This window comes from Natator depressus, chromosome 14 (genome assembly GCF_965152275.1).
Source record: "Natator depressus isolate rNatDep1 chromosome 14, rNatDep2.hap1, whole genome shotgun sequence".
Classification (NCBI taxonomy): domain Eukaryota; kingdom Metazoa; phylum Chordata; order Testudines; family Cheloniidae; genus Natator; species Natator depressus.
Window position 1 is genome coordinate 29,462,754 of NC_134247.1, and position 27,540 is coordinate 29,490,293.

Below are 27,540 nucleotides of genomic sequence, written 5' to 3' on the forward strand. Positions count from 1 at the left end.
GGGTGGGTGCGGGGCTGTCCCTCCGGAGAGAGTGCCTTGTTCCCCTGGAGGTGGATGGGAGGAAGGTCAATGGATACTGGGATACGGGCGCGGAGGTGACGCTGGCCCGGCCCGAGGTGGTGGCCCCAGATCGGGTGGTGCCCAACACCTACCTGACCCTGACGGGGGTGGGCGGGACCCCATTTAAGGTGCCCGTGGCAAGGGTACACCTGAAATGGGGGACCAAGGAGGGCCCCAAGGATGTGGGGGTACACCACCATTTGCCCACTGAAGTTTTGATGGGGGGAGACCTACAGGACTGGCCAAGCGACCCCCAGACCGCCCTGGTTGTGACCCGTAGCCAGAGCCGGCGAGGGGCACTGCGACCTGACCCTGGGGAGGGTACCACACTGGAGGCGCGAGACCCTACTCGGGTGGGGAGGGAGCGCCGAGGGGCACGGCTCAGAGAGGCTGCGGCCTCAGACCTGGCCACGGAGGGGGAACCGGGCCCCATCCCTTCCCCAGCCGCTGAGTTCCAGGCCGAGTTGAGGAAAGATCCCTCCTTGCAGAAGCTCAGGGACCTGGCCGACCTCAGTGGGGGACGGACCATGAGGAGAGGCTGCCAGGAGAGGTTCCTGTGGGAGAAGGGGTTCCTGTACCGAGAATGGGCTCCCCCAGGGGAAGGGGAGTCCTGTGGGATCAGGAGGCAGCTGGTGGTCCCCCAGAAGTACCGCCGCAAGCTCCTGTCCCTGGCCCATGACATCCCCCTCGCAGGGCACCAGGGAATCCGGCGCACCCGGCAGAGGTTGCTACAGAACTTTTACTGGCCCGGGGTCTTTACCACCGTCCGGCAGTATTGCCGATCCTGTGACCCCTGTCAGAGGGTGGGGAAGGCCCGGGACAAGGGGAAAGCGGCGTTGAGACCTTTGCCCATCATAGAGGAGCCTTTCCAGAAGGTGGCCATGGACATCGTGGGGCCTCTCAGCAAGACGACCCGGTCGGGGAAGAAATACATTCTGGTGGTGGTAGATTTCGCCACCCGCTACCCCGAGGCAGTGCCCTTAGCTTCCATTGAAGCAGACACCGTGGCAGATGCGCTCCTGACCATTTTCAGCCGAGTGGGGTCCCCCAGGGAAGTCTTGACAGACCAAGGCTCCAACTTCATGTCGGCCCTGCTCCGGTGCTTGTGGGAGAAATGTGGGGTCCGGCATGACTGGGCCTCAGCGTATCACCCCCAGTCCAATGGGCTGGTGGAGAGGTTTAACGGGACGCTAAAGATGATGCTGAAAACCTTTATGAACCAGCACCCGCAGGATTGGGACAAGTACTTACCTCACCTGCTGTTCGCGTACAGGGAGGTGCCCCAGGAGTCTACCGGATTTTCGCCTTTCGAACTGTTATATGGAAGGAGGGTGAGGGGCCCCCTGGACCTGATGAGAGACGAGTGGGAGGGGAAGGCCACTCCCGATGGAGAGTCAGTGGTGGAGTATGTCCTGACCTTCCGAGAGAGACTGGCTGAACTCATGGGCCTGGCCAGGGAGAATCTGGCCAGAGCCCAGAGGAAGCAGAAGGTCTGGTATGACCGCACGGCGCGGGCCCGTGCCTACGCCACCGGGGATCAGGTGATGGTTCTCATCCCCGTGAGAAAGAACAAACTACAGGCCGCCTGGGAGGGCCCGTTCAAGGTCGTCAAGCAGCTCAATGAGGTAAACTATGTGGTGGAGCTGTCGAACCGGGCCCACCACCGCCGGGTGTACCATGTGAATATGATGAAGCCATATTATGCCAGGGGGAATGTGGTGTTAGCTGTGTGTGGTCAGTGGGAGGAGCAGGGAGATGACCCTTTAGTAGATCTATTCCCTGGGACCAGAGCTGGTTCCCCCCTGGAAACAATCCCCCTCTCGGATCAGCTCACCCCTGCCCAGCAAGCTGAGGTCAGGGGGGTGCTGCATCCGTACCGACAGCTGTTTTCCAACCAGCCTGGACGCACTAATCTGACTGTCCACCGGGTGCAGACAGGGTCGCACCCGCCGATAAGATGCTCCCCCTTCCGAGTCACAGGGAAAACTGCTCAGGACCTGGAAAGAGAGGTCCGGGACATGCTGGCTTTGGGGGTGATCCAGCCATCGGCCAGCCCTTGGGCCTCGCCGGTGGTGCTGGTCCCCAAAAAGGATGGGTCAGTCCGGTTCTGTGTGGACTATCGGAAGCTCAATGCCATCACTGTATCGGATGCCTACCCCATGCCCAGGCCGGACGAGCTCCTAGACAAGCTGGGAGGAGCTCGGTACCTTACCACCATGGACCTTACAAAGGGCTACTGGCAAGTGCCGCTGGATGCAGATGCCCGGCTGAAATCGGCCTTTATCACCCCTCTGGGGCTCTATGAGTTTCTGACCCTGCCTTTCGGCCTCAAGGGAGCGCCGGCCACCTTCCAGCGCCTGGTGGACCAGCTCCTGAGGGGGATGGAGAGTTTTGCCGTGGCGTATATTGACGACATCTGTGTCTTTAGCCAGACCTGGGAGGACCACGTGTCCCAGGTTAGACAAGTGCTGGACCGACTCCAGGGGGCTGGGCTGACTGTCAAAGCGGAGAAGTGCAAGGTGGGGATGGCTGAAGTATCTTACCTGGGCCATCGGGTGGGGAGCGGCCGCCTAAAGCCGGAACCGGCCAAGGTGGAGGTGATCAGAGACTGGCCCGCTCCCCACACCAAAAAGCAGGTCCAAGCCTTTATTGGGATGGCAGGCTACTACCGAAGATTTGTGCCCCACTTTAGCGCCATAGCCACCCCCATCACTGAGCTATGCAAGAAGGGGAAGCCAGACAAGGTGGTCTGGACCGAGCAGTGCCAGGAGGCTTTCCGGGCGCTGAAGGAGGCTCTGGTCAGTGGCCCAGTTCTAGCAAACCCAGACTTTGACAAGCCCTTTGTGGTGTTCACCGACGCCTCCGACACGGGACTGGGGGCGGTGTTAATGCAGGAGGATGAAAAGGGGGAGAGACACCCCATCGTGTACCTGAGCAAGAAGTTGCTACCCCGGGAGCAACACTACGCGGCCATCGAGAAGGAGTGCCTGGCCATGGTGTGGGCCCTCAAGAAACTAGAGCCCTATCTCTTCGGGCGACACTTCACCGTCTACACCGACCACTCTCCCCTGACCTGGCTGCACCAGATGAAAGGAGCCAACGCCAAGCTCCTGAGGTGGAGCCTGCTCCTGCAGGATTACGACATGGACGTGGTCCACGTGAAGGGAAGTGCCAACCTGATAGCGGATGCGCTGTCCCGGAGAGGGGGCCCCGAACTTCCCCAGGTCACTGGTCACAGTGACCCCGCTCAGTTCAGTCTCGAAGGGGGGAGAGATGTGACGATGTGACGCATCAGGGAGGGGGGAGTGTTGACCTGGGAATGTGCCCTGGGGACGGGAGACCTGAGAGCCTGTCACCTGAGCCAGGAGGGGGAGGGGGAGGTGACACCTCTGCCCAGGAATGTGGATGGAGGCTGCAGCAGGGAACCTGCTGGGTGGGTTTAGTTTCAGTTTGGGGCTGGGTGGAGGAACACAGGGAACCCCAGGGCTGGGGTCTAAGCTCCCTGCTCCCCCAGAAGGACTTCACTGAGGGGTCCTGGGTGTCCCCACAAGCTCTGTTTTGGACTGTGTTCCTGTTGTCCAATAAACCTTCGGTTTTACTGGCTGGCTGAGAGTCTCAGTGAATCCCAGGAAGAGGGGTGCAGGGCCTGGACTCCCCCACACTCCGTGACAGGGGGACACAGGGCCCCCGCAGCTCAGGAAAGGGGGGAAAGGGAAAGGGGGGACACAGGGCCACCGCCAGCCCGGGAAAGGGGGGGAAGGGAGATGGGGGACAGAGGGGCCCCCCCAGCCCAGAAAAGGGTGGGAAGGGAAAGGGGGGACAGAGGGCAACACCCAGCCCGGGAAAGGGGGGGAAGGGGGACAGAGGGTGTCCCCCATCCCGGGAAAGGGGGGGAAGGGGACACAGGCCCCCCCCAGCTTGGGAAAGGGGGGGAAGGGGGTCACAGGGCCCCCCCAGCACGGGAAAGGGGGAAAGAGGGCCCCCCCAGTCCGGAAAAGGGGGTGAAGGAGGACACAGGGCCCCCCCAGCCCAGGAAAGGGTTGGAAGGGAGAGGGGGGGACACAGGGTCCCCCCCAGCCTGGGAAAGGGGGCAAAGGGAAAGGGGGGACACAGGCCCCCCCCAGCCCGGGAAAGGGGGGGAAGGGGGACACAGGGACCCCCCCAGCCCGGGAAAGTGGGGAAGGGAGAGGGGGGACAGAGGGCCCCCCCCAGCCCGGGAAAGGGGGGAAGTGGGACACAGGGCCCCCCCAGGCCTTGAAAGGGGGGGAAGGGTGACACAGGGCCCCCCTCAGCCCGGGAAAGGGGGGAAGGGAGAGGGGGGACAGAGGGCCCCCCCCGTCCGGGAAAGGGGGGAAGGGGGACAGAGGGCCCCCCCAGGATGGGAAAGGGGGGGAAGGGAGAGGGGGGACACAGGGCCCCCCCAGCCTTGGAAAGCGGGGGAAAGGGACAGGGCTGACACAGGCCCCCCCCAGCCCAGGAAAGGGGAGAAAGGGAAAGGGGGGTGTCACATTGTGTGGGGGAGTCCAGGCCCTGCACCCCTCTTCCTGGGATTCACTGAGACTCTCAGCCAGCCAGTAAAACAGAAGGTTTATTGGACAACAGGAACACAGTCCAAAACAGAGCTTGTGGGGACACCCAGGACCCCTCAGTCAAGTCCTTCTGGGGGAGCAGGGAGCTTAGACCCCAGCCCTGGGGTTCCCTGCGTTCCTCCACCCAGCCCCAAACTGAAACTAAACCCCCCAGCAGGTTCCCTGCTGCAGCCTCTGTTCACATTCCTGGGCAGAGGTGTCACCTCCCCCTCCCCCTCCTGGCTCAGGTGACAGGGTCTCAGGTCTCCCACCCCCAGGGCACATTCCCAGGTCAACACTCCCCCCTCCCTGCTGCGTCACATCGTCACAAGGTCATTGAAGTGTTGAAGTGACTTCATGGAGAGAAAATATCGGGTAGGAAAGGGCTCATTAATCTAGCAGAGAAAAGAATAACAAGACCCAGTGGCTGGAAACTCAAAAGAGATCAATTCGTATTCGAAAGAGGGCACACATATTCAACCGTGAGGATGAATCACCAAAGGAACAAAGTAGAAAGGGAAGTGGTGGGAATTCCCCACCTCTTGATGTCTTCTAATGAAGACTAGATGCCTTTCTGGAACGTGTGTAGTCAAAAACTAGCTACTATGCTCTACAGAAAGCATGTGATATGCAGGGGGTCAGATGACATGCTCTAATTGTCTCTTCTGTCCATAAAGTCTGCTAATTTATGAAAAACTGAGCGTAGCACGGTGAGAAGCCTCTGATGTTTTACTTTGTTCGACTTGAGCCCACAATGAACGCTCATTGCGTGGGGTGATCCAGGGGAAGCGGCTGAAACATCCAATGTGTCTGGACAGGGGCAGGACATCAGCACTGCCAGGGAGGGGTGGGTGTGGCAGTAAGATCACAAGGGCCTTTGGCAGGACCTCAGCTTATTGGACAAAGGTGGCGGGGATGCGATGATCTCACAGAGAGATCTTGACATCAGCCAGTCAGGACAGGGGTGCAGGACAGGGGAACCTCGGAGATCCCTGTGGCTTTGCTTCAGCACGTCTCCTTCTCGAGGTCTCTCCTGGAGGACTGAGAGAGCATTCACTTTCACATTCGTGAGCGCAAGGAGGACCCTCTTCAGAGTTTTCTCCTTTTCTTATAGTGGTTTTGCTTGAAACCAGACGTCCCTGTATAGAAGGTAAGAGCCTCGGAGAGGTTTGGAACCTGACCAGTCTGATCCATCAGGTGCCAGCTGATTTTTAGGAATGGAAAACACTAGATTGTGGGGGCAGCATTTTATTTCCGACCTAGGACTTTGTCCCTTAGAATTACTGGGGACATTGGAGTTTCTCCTTTTTGTTTTCCCTTTTCCTATCTCTCCCTCCTTTCTCGTCTTCTCTTGCATCTTTGTCCTTTTCCCCTGCTTTCCTTTCACCACCAGGACCTGTCTGTGCATGTGCAGTTGGGGATGGGGGGTTGCACTCCAACTCTCATTGCGGGAGGCCCTCCCAAAGACATGTGGCTGGAATGGTGCTCTAAGAGTGACTCCCTCCGGTGGTGGCCTGGGACATCTGGTGAGGACTCTCAGCTTTCTGCTTCTCAGAGTCTCAGTGCTGATTGGGGGAGCTTGGGGCTATTGTGAGGGAGGAGACTCAGGTCCTCGTTACTCTCTTTTAAGACCAAGGAAATAAGCCATAACCAAACATGTATTTGATTGCTCTTGCCGCTTTTCTCCATTCATTGTCTTGGAGTAATTCATGATTCTCTCTCTAATCGGCTAGTTCTTCTAAAATACTTATGAAATAATTAGTTTTTAATAAAGCCAAATGCAACCCCATAGCTTCAGTAACAAAGGAGTCAGGTGGCACCCTACAGAATGGGGGACAATCCGCTGGAAAGCAGCGACCCTGAAAAGGATTTCGGGGCCATAGTGGATGAGCTGCTCAGCACGGTCTGTCAATGTGAAACTGTGTTAAAAAAGGTTAAAGCCATTCTTGGATGGATAGAGTAGTGAGAATGGAAAGGGAAGTGAAAGAGCATTGGTGAGACTGATGCTGGAATGTTGAATCCAGTTCTTGTGTCCACATTTTGAATATTATGTTAAAACAATTGGAGAGGGTACAGAAAAGATTCGTAATTGAGTGATGGGGATGATGCCTTCTAATGAGACATTGAAAAAGCTCAATCTGTTTAGTATACACAGAAGACAAATGAGAGGTGAGTTGCTTGACTTCCTGGAGAGAAAATGTTGAGTGTAAAAGGGCTCTTTTATGTAGCAGAGAAAGGCATGACAAGACCCCATGGATGGAAGCAGAAATCAGAAAAAGTGTAATGACAATAAGACCCGGATTTGTAAGAGGGTGATTCGTCATTGGCACAAACTACCAAGAGAAATGATGGCTTCTCCATCTCTTGATCTCTTCGAATAGAGACTAGATGCCTTTCTGGAAAACATTTGAGAAAAAGGAAAACCCAGCTCTTCTGATATACAGGAGTCCTTAGGATACGCAGGGGATCAGATTAAATGCTCTAACGGTTGCTTCTGGCCATAAAGTCAACTAACTTGTGAAAACCTAATTGCGGCCTGGGGAGGAACCTCTGTGTTCTACTGTGTAGTCGGTGTCACCCCACAAGGAAGAGTCATTGAGTGGGGTGATCCAGGGGAAGCGGCTGAAACATCCAATGTAGCTGGACAGGGGCAGGACATCAGCACTGCAAGGGAGGGGTGGGTGGGGCAGTAACATCACAAGGGCCTTTGGCAGGACCTCAGCTTATTGGACAAAGGTGGCGGGGAGGCGATGATCTCACAGAGAGATCTTGACATCAGCCAGGCAGGACAGGGGTGCAGGACAGGGGCAACCTCGGAGATCCCTGTGCTTTGCTTCAGCACGTCTCCTTCTCGAGGTCTCTCCTGGAGGACTGAGAGAGCTTTCACTTTCACATTCGTGAGCGCAAGGAGGACCCTCTTTGGAGTTTTCTCCTTTTCTTGTAGTGGTTTTGCTGGAAAACAGACGTCCCTGTATAGAAGGTAAGAGCCTCGGAGAGGTTTGGAACCTGTTCAGTCTGATCCATCAGGTGCTGGCTGATTTTTAGGAAAGGAAAACATTAGATTGTGGGGGCAGCATTTTATTTCCGACCTAGGACTTTGTCCCTTAGAATCACTGGGGACGTTGGTTTTTCTCCTTTTTGTTTTCCCTTTTCCTCTGTCCCTCCTACCTTTCTCTTCTTGCTTCCTTTGTCCTTTTCCTCTGCTCTCCTCCCACCACCAGGAGCTCTGTGTGTGGAGTGGGGGCCGGGGGGGTTGTGGGAGGCCCTCACAGAGAGGTGAGACTGGAATAGGACCCCGAGAATGATCACCTCGGTGGTGACCAGGGCCATTCTTTGGGCTATTTGATGAGAACCCTTAGCCTCCCACCCCTCAAAGTCTCAACCTTGATTGGCTGAGGAGGGGGCTATTGACAGGGAGGAAACTCTGGTCTTTGTTGTTCTCTTTTATGACCAAGCAAATAAGTCACAACCAGTTATATGTCTGACCAATGTGGATGCTGCTCTCCATTCATTGTCTAGGAGCAGTTCATGATCCTCTCGAACAATCCAATTTTTCTCAAATACTTGCTGCATAATTACTAGGAACAATTGCTGGGCTGTAGCTCATTTGAGAGCAATTCTGCTACTGACTGGCTGCATCAGCTAAGACAAGTCCCTGCTTCTTTCTCAGCCTTCGTTTCTCCTTCTGTCAAGTATGAATAACAATCCTCTCCCACCTACCTCGCCATGGGTGGATGCTGGGGATCCACTGAAGAGTGTTACTTGGAGCAGTGCAGACTAGGAGGTGTCCTATCACACTGAGCCATATCAGATTATGACCTAATATTCTCTTTTATTTGTATTTTATTCTTTTGAAATTGTGAAGAGCAGCAACGACTTAGCTCAGACTGAAGCATCTCATCTAATTTTCTAGATCATAGTTGGTTTCAGAGTAGCAGCCGTGTTAGTCTGTATTTGCAAAAAGAACAGGAGGACTTGTGGCACCTTAGAGACTAACAAATTTATTTGAGCATAAGCTTTCGTGAGCTACAGCTGTCATGAGCTACAGATGCATCCGATGAAGTGAGCTGGAGCTCACGAAAGCTTATGCTCAGATAAATTCGTTAGTCTCTAAGGTGCCACAAGTCCTCCTTTTCCTTTTTGCTAGATCCTAGTGTCTCCCCTTTGTGTACGACGAGACAGTTGAATGCACTGTGACAAACAGGAGATGCTCTTGTTTTGCAAACAAATATTTTTGCAAAGAATTTTCATGCTACTTCTTATGATTTCAAGAAACAAAGTGGTTTCATCTGAATGGATTTTCTGACAGAAAACGGTTTCCATGAAAATGTTCACACCTTATTTCCTGGGCTTTATCCCTGCCTCCGGGGGGTTGTTGTCTGTTAGTTAGAACAGGAGCCTGGAAATCAATGGGGAACGAGGAGGGCCCTGGTCTTCCTGTGCTTAGGGTCTTTGTGATTTTGACGTGGGGAATGCTTTCGCAGGAGAAGTCCGGGCTCCTCGGTTCTGTTCCTTCTCTAGTCTGGGCAGGAGAGTGGCCTGGGACAACAGGAGGGGGCTGCTTGTCCAGAGTAACCGATGGTCTTTGGGACTGACCCCCTTGCTGGAAAAGGATGAGACTTCCTGGCTATTGCAGCAGCAGGGATTACGAGGGGGAACGTTGGGAGCAGATCATGCAATGAACTCCTGCCCGTGTGTGGAGATGGCACTCCCTGCACTCCCGTGGGGGCAGAGGGGGCTGCTGTGGTTGGAGCAAGGAGGAGGAGGGAGAGAAAAGGCCCATGAGTGAAAGGCTGCCTTGAGCCCAGACTCACCCCTGCTCCCCGCTCGGTTCCAGGATGGCCAGGCTCCTGTGGATGTTCCGGAGGAAGGCTCTGTAGGTGGCCCCAGAGCCTGAGGGAAGCAGCTGCCACCTTCCCAAGGGGCAGAGCAAGCCCTGCGTCCCCGCTGGCGGGGAAGCAGCTCCCGTCCAGGGCAGACGGCGGAAGTGCCCGGCCTTCTGGAAAAGGAACCCGGCTCCCGGCGCAGGCGCCGAGCTGGGAGAGGCCCCGACCAGGCCCCAGTGGAGCTGGCCCAGGCTGCGGTTTCGCAGACAGGACCCAGCCCAGGAGGGGCGCCGGGCAGGGTGGCTCTGGGGCTTGTTGTGTGGGCAGCAGCGGCCCCAGGAGCCCAGCCCTCCTTCCCATCAGGAGGCATCGCCCTGCCCGGTCTCTGAGGCCCTTCCAGCCCCCGCCGGCCAGGAGGGGGAAGGTCCCTGTCCCAGCACCGGCAGCTCAGCCTGGGACAGCGGCAGCACCTGGGCCTCTGGCAGCAGCCAGGCCAATGGAGGCCACTGCTTTGTTCCAGGTGAGGAGCCAGGCTGGGCTGAGGGAGGGCTGAGGACGGGATGTGAACACCCTGGGCCCAGACGCTCTCCCAGTGATATGAGGGGGGGTCCCCAGCCCAGGTGTCTGGCCTGAGCCACGCGAACCCCACTGACAGCAGCAGCCGTCACACAGCTGCCCCTTCCGCACGGGGACCTGGGGGTGGGGGCGTGAAGAGCTGCTGCCACTTTGGTCCTTGCTGCTCCGGGGCTGGGGGAATCGGCACCTCCCCTGGAGTCCTGGGCAGTGGAGGGGGGGCTCTGCTCTGGGCTTCTGCAGCTGTTGGGGGCTGAAGGCATCCCTGAGAGGGAGGTTTGGGGCCCGATCTGCCCTGGGTGCCTGAGATGGGAAGGGGGATCTTGAATCCTGCTCTGCCCACCACACCCCTGTCCTTCCCTCCCTGGTGCAGGGACCCCCCTGGATTCGGAGCAGGAGGAAGGGGTGGACATGGCCAAAGATGAAGCTGCTCTCAAGGTCATCCGAGAGCAGCTCCAGTGCAGAGATAAGGTACAAATGTTCCCCACCTGGGCTGGAAGCAAGATTGCCCTGTCCCTTCCCAGCATCTCCACCCACTGCCGAGGGTCTTGTCCCTCCTGATCCACCACCCCTAATGGGGCCCTTTTACATCCATGATGTGGGACCCCCAAGATGGGGGTGTTTGTCCCACAACAGCCAAGGTCGTCTCCCCCCACAGGAACTGTCCCACTTCCTGATCCTGCTTGTGTAGGAGTCGTGGGGGATTTGGACAATAGGCGGGTCCCCACAACCCCCCATTGAGGCCTGAGCCCTGGAGCTGGTTTGGAGGGGTAGGAAGGTCCCTAGCTAACAGGTTCTCTCTCGTTATACCCCACTCCCGGTGGGTCCAGGATGAGGGGCAGCAGCTCCTGTTCCTTCAGGCCATCTACCCCGCATGTCTGGCTGCACGGGAGAGAGGGGAGGACACGCTGGAGCCGCGCTGCTGCAAGGCGGCTGTGGTGAAGATGATCGTGGTGAATGAGACACGCCATACGGCAGCTGGAGGGAGGAGAGAGACACGGGATTGGCAGGGGTATGGCCGGGCTCATGGGTGGGGACTGGGTGGTGTTGGAGGGGGCATCAGAGGACAAGGATTCCTGGGGCTGAAGACTTGGGAGAAGAGAAGGGAGAAATTCTGAGATTGGTCAGTAGTGGGCAGGGGGGGAATTGAGGGGCTGGAGGGCAGCTGAGAGTGGGGGACAAGGAATCACATGGTCCCAGCTCGGTCATTGGGATGGGGCTGAATGGGGGCATTTTTGACAGGGAGGAGGAGAGAAGGGGATTGGGAGTGAGCTTTGCAGGAATCCGGGAAGGGGGACAAGTTTGATGGGCAGGAAGGAATCGGAGGAGCGGGAGGTGGTGGGGGATCCTGCTGGCCATGTGGGGCACTGGCTGTGTCATCTCGTCATTGGGAGGTGTGAGTCGGGCCTGAATCTCACACGCTCCTTTGTCTCCTTCGCGTCTCACAGGAGCTCATCGAGGAGCTTCCCGATGACTCGTCACCCAGCGCCGTCCTCGCCCACTCCCTGGCTGCAGTGGGCAACCTGTGGTACTGAGACAGCCCCACCCCCACACCCCGCCGGCTCCCCTCACTCCAGTGCTGCTCAGGCCCAAGGCTGGGAGTCACCGTCACTGTCCCGCCCAGGTAATCTCCCAAGAGTGGCGCCTCTGGCAGAGATGGTGGGGTGGGAAGGGTCACTCTCTCCTGGCAGGGCTGTTCTTTTCACTCCCATAACACGACAGGGGCCTTGGGGAGGGGCTCACTCCCGGGCTCAGATACAGGAGGGGCAGCAGGCTCCAGGGAACAGGAGCTATTCCTGTCCTGCCACTGTCTGTCTGGGACGCCTTGGCCTTGTCATTCCCTAGCTAAGTGCCTCAGTTTCCATTCTCGCCAGCCTGTGCCTCTATCCCTGTGGCTTGGTGTCCCTGTTGGCGACAGACCCACCCCCGTACTGCACAATCTAATAGCAGCTCCTCTCTCTTGCCAGCACCAAGAAACCTGCCCTGGAGCCAGCCCTAGAGACCCACCTCTTGCGAGCTGCCCTTCACTCCGTCTTCACCCTGGGCACGGAGAAGGACACCACCGGCATCCAGGTAGCTCCTCCTCTTCCATCCTCCTCGTCTTCTTGATCCCTGCTCTCTTGATTTGCTGGAGCTCCAGCTTTAGGGGTGGGGTAGTGGAGATGGGACAAGCTGCAGGCTTGGATCCTTCCCTCCAGCAGGGAAGAAGTTACCCCTCCCTGGGGGATTTCTTTCTTTCTTTCTTTCTTTCTTTCTTTCTTTCTTTCTTTCTTTCTTTCTTTCTTTCTTTCTTTCATAAGCCGTGTTTTGCCCAGAAGCCCAGCTTCCATCCATAGCAACTTGGCTGTTTCCTACTCTTCTGCCTACAAGGCCCTCTGCAGAGACCTGCTAAGCTCATGGATCAAAGGTCCAGGGGTCATCAATTCTTGCGAATTGCCTGCAGTGCGATGTGAAGGAGAGAGGCTGGGAGATGTGTTTGGGAGTCTCCCCAGTGCTTCCCAGAGACCCCTCTTCCCATCCTGTGGCAGTGTAGGCCCAGGTTCCCTAACTCTGACCCATGCTTTGCAGACTCTGCACAAAGTCATCCCAGAGGTCCTGGATGCCATGCTGGGGAACCTGCTGGCAGAGTCCCCAGACACAGACAGGCTCCACTTCATCTTGGAGGTGAGCCCCATTTGACCGTAACTCTTTGGGGGACTGGTAAGGAGAGACTGGAAGATCCATTTTCTACTCTGTCCTGCTAGCTGGGTCCCCAGTGGGCCGTCCTTGGTTGGGGAGCTCAGTGCAATGCAGTGTCAGGTCCTTCCTTCTTGAGGGACAGAGGAAGGAGCTGGGACTCCAAGCCAGAGCTCTGCCTGGTTCTGCTGAGCACTAACCACAGGGCTCCTGGCTGTCTTGGGGAGTGAGAGTCTGAAAACCCACCCTTCCCCCACCCCTCCAACACACACACCGCATGAGATTTGGGAGACGGTTCTCAGAGAAGAGGCACACGCTCCTTCCTAGAGAAACAGGAGGATCCCAGGGAATCAGCCCTTCCCTCTTATCTGCTCTGAAATTCCTGGGGGGATTGTGTTCTCAGTCACTCCCTACATCCCCCCAAGGATTTGCGTAGCAGGGAAGGGCTGAGGGTTCAGTCTCCTTTCTGGTGAACTGTTCAGGAATCAGGAGTTCTGGGAGGATGGGACCAGCCCCGACCCCGAACATTGTCCCAATCTAGAGAGACGCTGAGAAGTTGTGACCTGCAGGGTACAAGCTGCGTCCTGGGGGAAAGAATCCCCTTCTAAAGCTCTGCCATCAATGACTCAGCTATTCCCCCCTGCACAGAATGTCTCAGGCCCCTGGGGCTGGGGGCGTGGGGCTCATTTGCAAAGCAGGTGCACCTGGCCACTGAGTCTGACCTGCCTCCTTTCCCCACAGCATGTCAACCTCTGGGTCGTGTCCAGGGTGTCGCAGGAGCGAGCCAGGGCTATCAGGAGCAGCACAGCCCTGCTGAGATACACAGTCACCCTCCCTGAGTTTGACGTAAGTGAGCTCCGAGCCCAGCTTGCTGGCTCCAGGCGGAGGCGGGCTGGCTCCAGTGGGCTGCAGGATCTGCTGCTGCCGGGGCTGTGGCTTAGGAGGGTTCTTCATGGGGAGGCAGAGTCAGAGTAGGACTGAGCTAGGCTTGAGTCAAGTTCTTCTTGTCCTGGTTCAGTGTTGTCCCTGGGCCTTTAAGGGGCCCATGCTCCAGCCCCTGCTTGGCATCCCAAAGCAGCTCCGGGCTCCCTTGGCAGCAGAGCAAATGAAGGGTCGATCTCAAGCTCCTCTCCCCCAGCATCTTCTGCAGAGGGACTAAGGGGAAGGAGCCCTCTGGCCCAGGGGGGACAGGGAGCTGACAGGAAAATGCTGATGGAGTCCCCTCTGCTCTCCCTTCCATTAGATCTCAGCCGAGTTCCCTCGGATGGGTCACCATGTGGCCCAGCTGGCTCTATTTGTCAGCGACCCAGACAAGGACATCAGCCGGCAGGCCAGGGAGGGGACTTACCGGCTCTACCAACTGCTGCTCCAACAGAGGGGTAAGGAACCCAGCTGGGACACGGAACAGAGTAGGGGACTGAGAGTGACCACAGGTTGATAATGGGACCCCAGACCATTTCTCTCAGACTGACCCCAGCTGGAGGACAAGTCTCTCTCTGCCTCTGTTCTTCTCCACTCCACTGTGCAGCCACCAATGGGATTGGAAGGACACAGAAACTGCAACCAGAATGAGGAGAAAAGTCTCTCTCTCTCTCTTTCTTCCAGGCCTGACCATACATGAGGCGGAAGATCTCTGGTGCTATGACTGGCACCAGGACAGCAGGCTCTTGGGCTACAAGAATACAGCCAGAGTGGGGGAGGTAAGGGCACTGTGCCAGGGCATGACACAGCTCAGGGAGTCTAGCTGGCTGGGTTCCCTGCAGTGGATGCCTCTTGGAGACAGGAAAAGAGCCCGCTCCTTATTTCCAGTTCAGAGTTCCTCATCCAGCACCAGTGGCTGGTGCTAAAGGTCCCACACTGGGACTGGGCCATGAGTCTCCTTGTTCTTGTCAGGCTGCAGGTTGGATTCCCCTTGAAGAAACCAAGGAGCTGCAGAGGCCATAGCCAGCAACTAGAGAAATCACTTAGCTCGGGGAAGAGACCTTTGGTCTGTCAGCTCCAACCTCCTCCCGCCCCCCCGAACAACACACACAAACTCCTCTAGCCACTGTGGTGCAGGAGATCTCTCTGCTGGATCCATTTCTGCTGGATACATTTCCAGCCCATCCTGGCCCCTGCCATAAATTGCCTTCCCGAAAGAGCCACTGGAGGCTTTGGTCCCTCAGCATCTGCGACCTTTTAATAAAGGGGCTTCCCTAAGCTCTGGGAGCCTGAAAGCCTCCTGGGGAATGAAGTGCCTTGGCCACAGCAGCTCTCTTCCCCACTCTTTGGGGCACGAGACGCCATTGTACCGCCAGGACTTGGAGGCTGGCTCTGGACAATGTGCTCGAGCCTCATGTCCTCTTGGTTTTAGGTCTTTGGAAAATTCTTCTCCGTCGGGCAGAGAAGATCCTTCGTGCAGACAGCATTGCTGGCCATCCACGACCCCCTGCTGCGTGTCAGCCAGGCTGGGCTGGTGCTCGTCTACTCCCTCCTGGGGGAAGCCCAGCAACTGATGCGGGACGCGGTAAGCATCTGTAATCGACTCAGAAGCTTGGGGTGGGGCCCAGGGCCTCCTTCCCATCCTCTCGCCATTCGCTGGCCTGGTAGCAAGGAGCCTAGTGGGGACTTCTGGACTTCATGGACTTCTCTTCTTAGGATGTGGTGCTCTGCTATCACTCCTGGGAAGGACAGGAGAGTCCCCTAAGTGCCCTCTGGGAACCTTTCCTGCCCCACAGAGCTGCACCCATTTCCCCATAGCCTAGTGTCCATGTCACCCGAGCCACCATTGAGAGTTGCTCCCTTCCCTGGCAGCCTGGGAGGCCAAGGACTGACTGGTGATGGCAACTGAGCAGGAAGGGCTGAGGCACATGGGCGTGGGAAGCTGGTCTTGCTGCTGGTAGGGCTGGACCCGCTCTCGAGAGATTGGGAGGATTCAGTCAGCAGGGGCTGCTGACCTGCCCCATTCACCAGGGCTGCCATCCTGTGGTTTCAGCTTTTGTCACTGGGGTGACTTGGGGAAAGGTCTCAAGCTCTCCCCATCCCACTTCACTGCTGCCAGAATCCCTCCCGCCCCCTGCCACCCTGCTAGAGCCCCCTCCCTTCCCCACCTGGGTGGGGATGGAGGTAGGGGTGGAGGAGAGGGTTCTCCAAACTTGAGCGGTGTCCCCAGGTGGGTTGGAGGTGGAACAGTTGTCAGGGGCACTGATGGGGAAGTGGCAGGAGCTCACCCCCCACTCAAGGAGCGGGGTTGGCACTGGAGGTCACTAGAGAGGACAGCAAGCCTCCATCCTGGGGGTCAGGAGGGTGAATCTACCACTCAGACATGAGCAGCTGCTGGGTGGAAATGATGGTGCTGATTCCAGGTCGCCTTCATCCTCCCTGATTCCTGGGGAGTGTCTCAGTCTCTGACATGTTCTCGTTCCCCTGCAGCACGAGGATGTCACAGCCAAGGTCATGTGCCAGCTTCACATCATCCGGCACTTGCACCAGATGCCCGAGGTGCTGCAAGGGCTGTGGCTCATCTGATGCTCTTCAAGGTTCCCCTCCCTGTTCAGCAAGTCCCGCTCCCTGCTGCAGGTACTGCTCTGTCTCACTGTAAGTGCCGGGCTAGTGGAAGCGGAAATGGAGGCCCCTGGCATTCACAGAAACTCTCTCCGCTCTCTGTGGAGCTGTGTCCTTCCCTCGGCCCCCCAAATTCCTTCATCTGGGGCAGGAGCTCTTTCCCTCACACCCATATCCCTCCCCTCTTTCCTTGATCTCACCCCCATCCCATTCCCCGTGCTCCCAGGCAGAGATCTTCCTGCCCCATATGGCGCAGAAGGACCTTTGGGTCAGGGCTACAGACTGTCTGCCCAACTGAAGCTCAGGAAGCTCCACATTTGAAGAGGTGAGGATGTGACAGAGGCTCAGGGCTAGCTTCATCTCCTGCCCTTTATTCTTCCTTTGGCCCTTCTCTGGGCTCTCAGAGTCTGAGATGAAGAGGAGCCTCCTCCCCCCGTGTCTTCTAGGCCTTGGGGTGTGTGACAGCCTCCCAGATGGGTGCAGTCAGAAGCTGAACCACCTCAGGGAGCAGTGGGGACCAGTCCCTTGTCCTAGGAAGCCAAGCAGTGGTAGTTCTCAAAGAGGCTGAGAGGGAAGACCCCGCTCCCTCTTGGAGGTCAGAGCCATTGACTTCTTTGGGCATCTGGGTTTCTTGGGGGAGAAATGGGATCCCTGCTGCATAGCCTGGGTGGGAGCTTCCCCCATCCCTGGGACAGAGACATCTCCATCAATGTGCCACCCTTGTTTTTTTCCAAGCAAGAGGCTCCCCAGAGAACTCCTCCTCAAACCTGTTCTCCTGGGAGCGTTTCTGGGAGGAGGCTCCCATCCCTCAGTCTCCAACTCCATCATGCAGTCTCTTTCACCTAACATCTCCGCTCTCCAGCTCCACTTCCCGCAGCAGGACAAACGGACCTTCAGCTCCTAGAGAACAGACTCTGACCTTCTTCTGATCAGCAATGGGGTTTCACCATCCCCTCAGCAAACCTGTCAGCCGGGCTGGACCAGATTTGAAGGAGGAGGGTATCTAACAGGGTGGCCTGGCCTATGGCTGCCTAGCCTGGGGCTAGGCCAAATTGATGATCAAGTGAGCCCCACCTGAGAGGAAACAAGGGAAAACAGCAGCAAAAGTCCGAAAGCAGAGTGAGCTGTTCAGTAGACGGCCTTGGGCCAAACCCTGGAGTCCAGGGTAGGACCGGCTTCTCTCACCGTCCCTAAGGAAGGGGACATAGAAGACCATAGAAACCCAAGAAAGGCAGCCCGAACCGAAATCAGGCTGAGGCAGAACTCCCCATGAGGGTGGAAGGGCTTGTTTCTGTTCAAGACATTTTTGGACTTTGTTTGCAAGGAGCACGACCCAGGAAGGAGTGGAGTAAAGGACAGTCACCTGGTTGGAGGGCTGAGTTCCCAGCCAACAAACTGCAAGAGTGAGTCTCAGCGGGGTTGCTAGCTCAGCGAGAAAGCGGTGACACGAGGCCTGGCCAGCATCTAGCGGTGAGTAAACTCTGGTACACACCCAAAGTGGCTGTGTCTAGAGCCCTGTGTAGGCTCTTCTGTGGGAAGTTCCCATGGGTCAGTGGGGCCGGAATCTCTCCTGCTCCTTTGGTCTCTTTGGGCTTCCCACGAGATGTCTGGTGAACTGCCCTTGGACGCTGGGCCCAGCACCGCTCAGAAATTATTCGCTACCTTCAGAGAGACAGGGCACAGCTCAGCCTGTTGGGTAGGCTGGAGACTCACACTTCACTCAAACACACAACCCTGAGGTGGTTTGGGAAGCATAGTAACAAAGAAGAGATTTAAGTGATACTAAGCAAGAGAAAGAGACACATTTCAAACAGACAAACAAAACACACTTTGTAGTGACTAAAACTGAATCTTAACAAGTCACAATCTTTGCCTTAGCAGTTTCCAGACTAACATCTCAGCTTTCCTAACAGACCTTCTTTGATGTCCCTGTAGGGTAGAAAACTTCTCTGTCGAATCTGCTGATTTGATTGCTTCGTCTTCTGGTTTCAGACCCTCTGTTCTCCTTCTGGGGTGCCTGGACCCTGATTGTAACATCTCTCTGGCCCAGCCTCTTACACAGATGTGTGCTGCAGCCAGCCCAGCGCAGGGAGCAGTGGGGACAGATGATCTCCTCATGTCAGACCAAGCAATAGGGGTCCCATTGAGGCTTAGATGGAAGATCCCAGGCATCTCCTGGAGGTAAGAACCGTCCACTCTTCTGGGCACTTGGGGTGTTGCAACAAAGAAGGGGCTCCTGTTCCATAGCCTATTTGTCCTCATGACTGTGTTTTTTTCTTCTCAGAGGATGCGCCTGGGACCCTAGAGACTGTTTCGTGCAGGAGGTTTGAGCAGGGAGAGATCACTCACTGTCATGACCCCTGGGTCATTAACCCGAGTCTGCGGGTTCCTGGGAGCAGCCACCCTCCAGCACGCCACCTGGAAGCCTACAAAAAACTGCTTAGCTAGGACTGACGAAGTCCAGACCCAGTTTGAGGCTCCTATTGGCAGAGTCCCAGAGCAGCTAATCGGCCCCCGGGACCTCCTTAAACCAGCAGCAGGAAGAAGAAGCTGTCTGAACACCCGAGCTGCTCCCTGGTTCTGGACCGTGTGTTGGCTGTTCCTGCTCCCGCTCCCCAGGCTTGATTTCCTGGCATCCGGACTCGGGGTGACTCATCTGACTTGAGGTCCTGAACACAATTTGGTCTTTTGCTTCTGCTCTTCCAGTGCCCTGACCCAGCTGACTCGCGACTCCTGTCTTGAGAGTGTGGACTCTGCCTCTGACCACTAGGTCTGGCTGCCCATGACCCGGCCGTGACACTGACTTTTCTACAATTCCTCCAATATCCTTTTTCTGCTCTCCAGTTCTGCTCTCCCAGCAAGACACACCGATCCCTTGGCTCCCAGAGTCCTGCTTGCCTGCTAGTCAAGGGCTCAGGGGGAGTGTTTGTCTTGCCCCCTCCCCCACCACAGCTGCTTGTCCTCGGGGACTCTCCCTAGCGCAGAGGAGAATCCGTCCTGGCAGCAGTTCAGGAAGTCACAGAAGGGACGGTCTGCTCAGCTCCCTCTGCAATGCCACTGCCCGATACCATTACGAGTGGGTGCCCAGTGACTGCGCCGGCAGCTCCTTGAGAGACTCCTGGGGGCAGGGTAGTCGTGTTTCACGGTGACCGCGGGAAGCCATGCAAAGAGTGTGGCATTGAGGAGACTCTCCTGCTGTCCCAAAGGGTTTCTGTTCTCCTGCACGGTCAGACCGTGGGGCCGGCTGGCAGAATGGGGAAGAGCTGGTTGGTGATGAGTTGGAGGAATCACCATAGAGGTGGCAGCAGCTGCAGATCCTGGAGTCCCTGTGGTCGGGTTACCATGCGTCTGGATTTTCCCGGACATGTCCGGCTTTTTGGGTTTTAAATCACCCTCCGGGAGGGATTTGTAAAACTCTCCAAAGGGCCGGGATTTCCCTCCCAATGCAGCACTCTGGGGGTGGTGGTGGGGGGAGGTGCGTGCTCTGCGGGGGAGCGCGGCACTGTGTCTGGCTCCGCACCCCAGACACACTGCTCTGAGCAGCAGGGTACGGGGGCCGGGGGGGCTGGAGAAGGGGCATGGGGTCCCAAGGGGCAGTCAGGGGACAGGGAGCAGGAGGGGTTGGATGGGTGAGGGGTTCTGGGGGGAGCCTGTCAGGGGGTGGGCATATGAAGAGGGGTCGGGGGAGTCAAGGGACAGGGAGCGGGGGGAGGTTGGATGGGGCGGAGGTTCGGGGGGGGAGTCAGGGGCAGGGAGCAGGGGGGATTAGATGGGTTGGGGGTTCTGCGGGGGCAGTCAGGGGACAGGGAGTGGTTGGATGGGTGTGGGAGAGCCGGGGGTCTGTCAGGGGGCGGGGGTGCGGATAGGGGGTGGGGCAGTCAGGGGACAGGTAGGGGGTGGAGTTCTAGGGAGGCAGTTAGGGTGGAGGGGTCTAAGAAGGGGGCAGTTGGAGACAGGAAGAAGGAAGGCTTAGATAGAGGGCAGGGTCCTGGGAGGGGGCGATCAGGGGACAAGGAGCAGCGGGGGTTGGATGGGTTGGCGGTTCTGTGGGGGGCAGTCAGGGGGCAGGAAGTGGGAGGGAGTAGATAGGGGGCAGGGCTACCACTCCCCCCCCCACCCTCGGAGTGTCCTCTTTTTTGAAAGTTCAAATATGGTAACCCTACCCTATGGGCCCAGCCTCCATTCCTGAGAGTTCAGGCGAACCTCCCCCTGTTCTCAGGGAGTCTTTGGCTTTCGCGGCTGGGCCTGCCTGCCGAGACAGAGGACTCAGTGTTTCCATCAGGCTACTCAATTGCAAATGCAGCCACTCAAAGACGTGAAAAATGGAAGCGAAGAGCAAAGCTGGACCCTCCGCTGAGCTCCTGCAATCAAGTGAGCCCAGCCTGGGAGAGATGAGGGAAAGCTCCAAGGTGGCTGCAGGGAGCCAGGGGAGGAGAAATAAATAGTTCATGAGGAATCCTACGGGCTTTGTCTTGTGTGGTGAAGGGTTTCAAATGGGTCTAGTTACTATCACATTCAACTTTACAATCGCTGTGTCTGATTGAAGGGCAGGTCTGGAAAGGTCAGAGGTCACTCAAGGAGCTTCAAGTCTCCGATTCTGTCCCTATTGCCTGCTTTGACCAGCTGATCTCACCCCAACACCTCCCTCAGGTGGTCGCAGTGGTGAGCTCTTTCCCTCTTTTTCTGGATTAGCCGCCAGCATGGGGACAGGATACATGTGGCCAAGGAAATGGAGAGGCATGGGGGTCACTTGCAGAGGCATGCAGAGAACTTGCAGAGTTTCCTGTTCATGCAGCTCCTACGGGGGAAGCACGGTAGGGTACCGTGCACTCCGGGGCACCATTTCCAATTTTGGTGGTGGCGCGGAGGATAATTTCACCCTGATTCCAGGGGCTACTTAGGCACCTGAAAACTCTAGTGTTTTGACAGATAACTTAGCAATGAGCTGACAGGAACACTTGCCAGACTGCTTTCCGGGGAAGACAGCTATAAGAATGGATCCAGGGAATGGTTCTGTATCTCTGAGCTGTTTGGACACTTTCAGGGAACATTCCCGATGCAAGACAGAGATCCCCAAAGTTATCCTGGGTAACCCTGAGAGACTTATGGAAAACTAGAAAATCCCACATCTCTGCTGTCACTTTGCACTGACAAACTCGGACTGTCCGAACCTGTTCATGTATTTTACCTGCTTTAACCTCTCAAGAACTTTCACATATAAAAGAAAGAAAATTAAATAAATGACATAGTTACACTGATATAGGGCCGTAGCGTAAACCCGACCTCAGAGTTGTCCCATTGAAATGGAATTATTCACAGCAGTAATTAAAGTTAAACATGCATGTAAGTGTTTCCAGGCCCAAGATTAAGGCCACAGCTTATGATAGGTGTAGACGCAAGAAGAGAAGAGCTGTGCAAAAACTGAAATGCCACTTGGAACTTGGCCCAAACAATGCAGCATGAAAAATAAACTCATCTTGTTATACAATAATAGAGCTGGTTCAAAATGGTTTTACACTCACAATTCAACCTTTTAACTAAAAATGCCACTTTGAGCAACAAGGAGACTCAGAGACCCACAATATAACCGCCAAAATCCTCACACACCCCTGAAGCTGGGCAAACAGAATTTTTTGGTCGCTGGCAATTCCAAAAAAGAGATGGAAAAAAAACGGTTTCAGGTTGAACAAAACTAACATTTTTCCAAATTTTTGATGAACCAAAAAGCTTTAAAAAAAAAAAGACCCAGGAACATTTCAAGGGTTGTAACTTTTTGAATTTTTAAAATAAAAGTGAAGGACATTTTTAAATAAAAAAGTGTTTCAAGCTGAAAAATCAAAATGGTTTGTTTGGAAAGTGTCTAAACGAAATGCTTCGACTTTTTAAGAACTTTTGAGTCAGCAGTGTGCCCTTGTTGCCAAGAAGGCCAATGGCATTTTGGGATGTATAAGTAGGGGCATAGCGAGCAGATCGAGGGACGTGATCGTTCCCCTCTATTCGACATTGGTGAGGCCTCATCTGGAGTACTGTGTCCAGTTTTGGGCCCCACACTACAAGAAGGATGTGGAAAAATTGGAGAGAGTCCAGCGAAGGGCAACAAAAATGATTAGGGGTCTGGAACACATGACTTATGAGGAGAGGCTGAGGGAACTGGGATTGTTTAGTCTGCAGAAGAGAAGAATGAGGGGGGATTTGATAGCTGCTTTCAACTACCTGAGAGGTGGTTCCAGAGAGGATGGTTCTAGACTATTCTCAGTGGTAGAAGAGGACAGGACAAGGAGTAATGGTCTCAAGTTGCAGTGGGGGAGGTTTAGGTTGGATATTAGGAAAAACTTTTTCACCAAGAGGGTGGTGAAACACTGGAATGTGTTACCTAGGGAGGTGGTAGAATCTCCTTCCTTAGAAGTTTTTAAGGTCAGGCTTGACAAAGCCCTGGCTGGGATGATTTAACTGGGGATTGGTCCTGCTTTGAGCAGGGGGTTGGACTAGATGACCTCCTGAGGTCCCTTCCAACCCTGATATTCTATGATTCTATGAACTGGGGGGAGGGTCTGGACGTGAACAATTCAGCAGACTGGATACGAATTCGCAAACAGGTCTCCTTCACCATTCTCCAGGGCTGGGTCGCAATTCCTGTTTCTGGTTCCCTGGGCCTGGTCCCCGTCCCTGTCACACACTGCGGGGAGCTCAGATTCCTGTGAATCCTGCCGACTTCCAGGCTGCTGGGAGGGATGAGTCAGCAGCTTCCTGAAGACGAGTCGCGGGTAGGCAAACACTTTTCCTCTACCTTTCCAAAACCCACATAGGTATAGTAAGACTAGCACCCCCACCACTGCCACCACTCCACGCACCATGAGACGATACCAGGACGCTGGCTCTGAAACAAAAGAGAGAGAAAGGCCCCATTACTAAGGGACTCAGTTAAATGATCCCACTGCTGCCATGAGGATCCCAGAAGATGAAGACATTCCTGGGATACAGTAAGAGCTGAGTTGGGTCATGTGCACATGGGCACCACTCAGAGCAGCGGGAATGAGATCTCCAGGCTCATTATCCCCATCGGCCAACCTGACGGAGGCAGAAAGGTAAGCCCGGCAAAGCAGCCCGTTACAGAGTCTGGGAACCGTGATTTTTAAGATGCTCCAGGATGGGGTCCCTCAGGTCTTAAGGTTAGAGGGGACGGTTAGGATCATCTCCTCCAGCATCTCCTGAAGCGTGGGGAAGGGCTAGCCATGGTGGGAAGGGTGGGGTTTGAAGATGTATCCATGAAAATGGCGGGTGGGGTCGCTAACACATTGCTGACGGGTGAGGGGCACGATTGGTTTCTTTGCCTTGAGGAGGGAGCTCAGCTTTTAAAAGTTTTGGGAAGAATAATTTAGTCTGAGCCCTGGCATAACCCAGGCCAGAGAACGTCACCTACTGATTCCTGCACCCAGTCCAGTGATTTATGGCACTGACTTGGCATTGAGAAGGATTTTATCATACACTGAAATCCAGCTGCAGAAGGGAAAGGGCATTAGAAGCTGAAAGACCCCAGAAGTGGCTCTGGTTTTCTACTCAAAATAACCACCCGGGGGGTGATTTTCCCCAGCCCAGCGCCTTGCAGTCATGCACCCAGCGCCTAGTGAATTTGGTGTGCAGGCAGGCTCCCAAATCCAGACAGTGGCACGTCACATCCACTTTGCCCTGGCTTCAGGGACTGCCCTGAGCGCCCATCCTGCAAACACGTATGCACCTGAGCCCTCCCACTGCGATCCAAGGCTACTCCTACGGATGGAGTTAAACACGTGGCTAAAGTGTTTGCAGAGGTTCCAGAGAGCTGAGGCTCCATGTAAAAGGAACAATACTTCAGTTATTCCAATCTTGGGTTGATGAGATGCTCCTGCCCGCCCCCTCCCTTCACAGCTGAGTCTCCCACCCAGTGGAATTCTCCAAGGAACTTCCCACTCCAAGAGACCCTGGAGACTGTGGCCAGCGCTAGCTGTCCTTCTGGCCCAATCCCATGCTTCAGGACATAGTCTGAATGCCACGGAGGTCAGTAATGAATTCCCCACCTGCATTTACAGCATGGTAAAACTAGCCATGTATGTTACAGCGGGTTCTTGCTTTTCCTGGAAGCATCAGATATTGTCCCCTGGGCTGGACCAGACAGGACAGCAGCCTGAAATGCCCTGCGGCATTGGCTTGAACTCAGACTGACCCTGTGGAAAACAGGCTACAGCTCCCTTTAAAAAAAAATAAAATAAAAAATTAATTCATAAGGAAGACTAGAGGTAAAATTTCCAAGTGTACTTAAGTCACTTTGGTGCTTTTGAAAATTGTGCCCTCTAAAATCAGCCCCGATCCCTGTAGTGGCCACTCCTGTAAGCTGTCAAGTTCTGGCCCATTCCTGTAAGTTTGCATTTGTGGCGTTTAAATACAAGCCGCATTACATGCCACAAAGAACCCTGGGTGGGAAATTTTAAAATACAAGAAAAACAGGAAGAGGAAAAATATGCTCCATACATGCAAGTTGATGAAGTTAGTGTTGTCATAGGAAACTTAACTTGTGCGTCCGAACCATACAACATTACTGCTGCACTAATATTGTTTTCGCATCTCATTATTTTTAAATAGCAAAGAGAAAAAAATAATGTGCTTAATAACGGTGCCATCTGGGCTTTGAGTTTTACCAACTCTTCACAGCAGAAGAAAGATTGGGGTTTTCCATTGCCTTATGACTGGGTCTTAATTCTCAGAAGTGACAAGTTTTCACTTGGCTCAGCAGAGAGGGATGGGAAAAGGGGGCTTGAAGTCACCCTTTTGTTCCCCCAAGCTTCGGCTGGCTGGTGCGTGAAATAGCACCTGACATAAAACTTAGAGCACCGTTGAGGCTGCTCTAAGTTACACTGGCTGTCGTGGCAGCAGTTCTCAGCCAGCATTATGCACCACACTCTCTTTGCTACCACACCATGTCCCCAGACTAAAGATTGGGAGGAGGCAGGTGACATAGGGAGACACACCCAGCTTTGTGCTACCGAAGAATTTCTAAGCTGCCCCTTATGGGCAGTTGGCATGAGGCCCAGGATCAAAGTCCTTGTGCCGTGATGGGTGGGTGAGGGAAGAGTTCTGGGCCCCAATCCAGCCTTAGCCTGATCCTAGTGTGTGTCATTTACACTAGTGCCTGCAATTCTTTTGGTATTTCTTGCTCACTTTGCATCAGTGTAAAGGTGACACAAACAAAGTGCAAGGCAACAGAGCGTCCAGCCCCCCTCCCCCCCTCCACTGATCGCTTTAACTAGAAGTTTCAATTGCAACCAAAATTGTGGAGAGATTTAAAAAAAAAACAACCCAGAATCACAGGAGCTCTGGTAATCAAGTGATCCATCCACTGTCACACATTCCCAGCTTCTTGAAAATATAGACTAGGGAAACCATCCCTGCGCATGCTAGCTAATAGCAGTTGATGGACCTGTCCTCCATGAAGTTATCTAGTTCTTTTTTGAACCCTGTTATAGTCTTGGCCTTCACAACATCCTCTGGCAAGGAGTTCCACAGGTTGACTCTCCATTGTGTGAAGAAATACTTCCTTTTGTTTCTTTTAAACCTGCTGCCTATTAATTTCATTGGGTAACCCCTGGTTCTTGTGAGAAAGAGTAAACAACACTTCCTGATTTACTTTCTCCACATCAGTCATGATTTTATACACCTCTATCTTATCCCCCATTAGTCATCTCTTTTCCAAGGTGAAAAGTCCCAGTCTTATTAATCTCTCCTCACACAGAAGCTGTTCCACGTCCCTAATCACTTGTCATCCTTTTCTGGACTAATGGAGGCAGCGAGGCCTAGAGCGCTGGACTCGGAGTCCCGTTGCTGTGGGAAGCGTCTGTACTGAAGGGCTGCAGCAGCTGCAGTGTTTTAAGTGCAGACAGAGCCTGAGCCGTAAAGCAGCTTCCTTCCCACCTCCTCCCTTTGCAGAAAACACCCCTCGGTTTAAACACCGACAGAATCCTCATGCAAAGCGATTTCTTCTCTAGGCCGTCTACAAGCCTCTCTCCTTGCAACTTGAAGAAAACTGAATGGTTGACAAATGGTTTAAGATGCTGCTGCTTACCTGCCTAACACCTGTTTCTTTTAACGGTGCACCAGCCTGGCATGGAATGACCTTGCTAAACCGGTTACAAATTCCAGAAACCCGTTAAATCTAATCCTTAGATTAATTGGACTGTTCAGTAATTATTTGACAGTGCCTAAGCAACTCCCTCACCGAACCCGGACAAACAGGAGTCGCCTGTCTGAGAGCATTCAGAAGAATGGACTGGCTTCTTTTTTTAATGATGGAGAATTGAACGGGGCTCTCCCAGCTGAGTGCTCTAACCACAGGGCTGGGTTAGGACGGCCCCTCTGCCATTTTGCATGGAGCAAGGCAGGTACCTAACTTATTCCTGCAAGATAGGACTTAAGCAGCATCTAAATCACCTGGCTGCAAGAGAGGGGTTTCCCTGGATCACAAGCCACACCACGCATGGAACACAGAGAGGGGCAGGGCTTAGGACACACCCCTCTCATCGACATCTCCCATTGGCTGGCATAGGTGGCTCCCCCCAGAGCATGCTGGGTTTTGGGGATCACAGTTTTCTGCCCCTGAACTCATCCCCTTAATTGACACTCTGCACTCGCGTTGGGAGGCCCCAAACACGGCTCCTCAATCAGCCAAGGGCTTGTCCTTGGCCGTAGCCAACTCTGCTGTGCCAGCTCCCCGTGGTCCATTTCTGGCCAATTGTGGCACAAGCCATCAGGCCGTCTGGGAAGATCCGGAGCAACTGGACGCTGCCCTCAAGCTCACACTGACCTCAGTGGGAGCTGGGACGGGCATGTGAAATACAGGCAGGGAGGAGAGAGGCTACTAGGGAAGGAAATCTCCCATCACAAGCTACTTCCCATCCCCTTTGTTCTCATCACGAGCTTCCTCCTCAGCCCCGGAGGTCCCAGACGCAGCCGGTGGGAATGAGCCGGGCTCTGGAACCAGACACTCAGGAGGGAAGGGCTGGTGAGGGCTCCGTACACCACATGCCTGATTCTCCTCTCCTTGCCTGAACTGCAGAAGGTTGGCCTAAGGGGGGAGGTGCTGATCCAGGAGCCAGACGTGCCTGGTTCAATTTCAGCCTCTGCCCCGGAGCCCTTTGATTATTTCAGGGGAGGGATAGCTCAGTGGTTTGAGCATTGGCCTGCTAAACCCAGGATTGTGAGTTCAATCCCTGAGGGGGCCATTTGGGGCAAAAATTGGGGATTGGTCCTGCTTTGAGCAGGGGGTT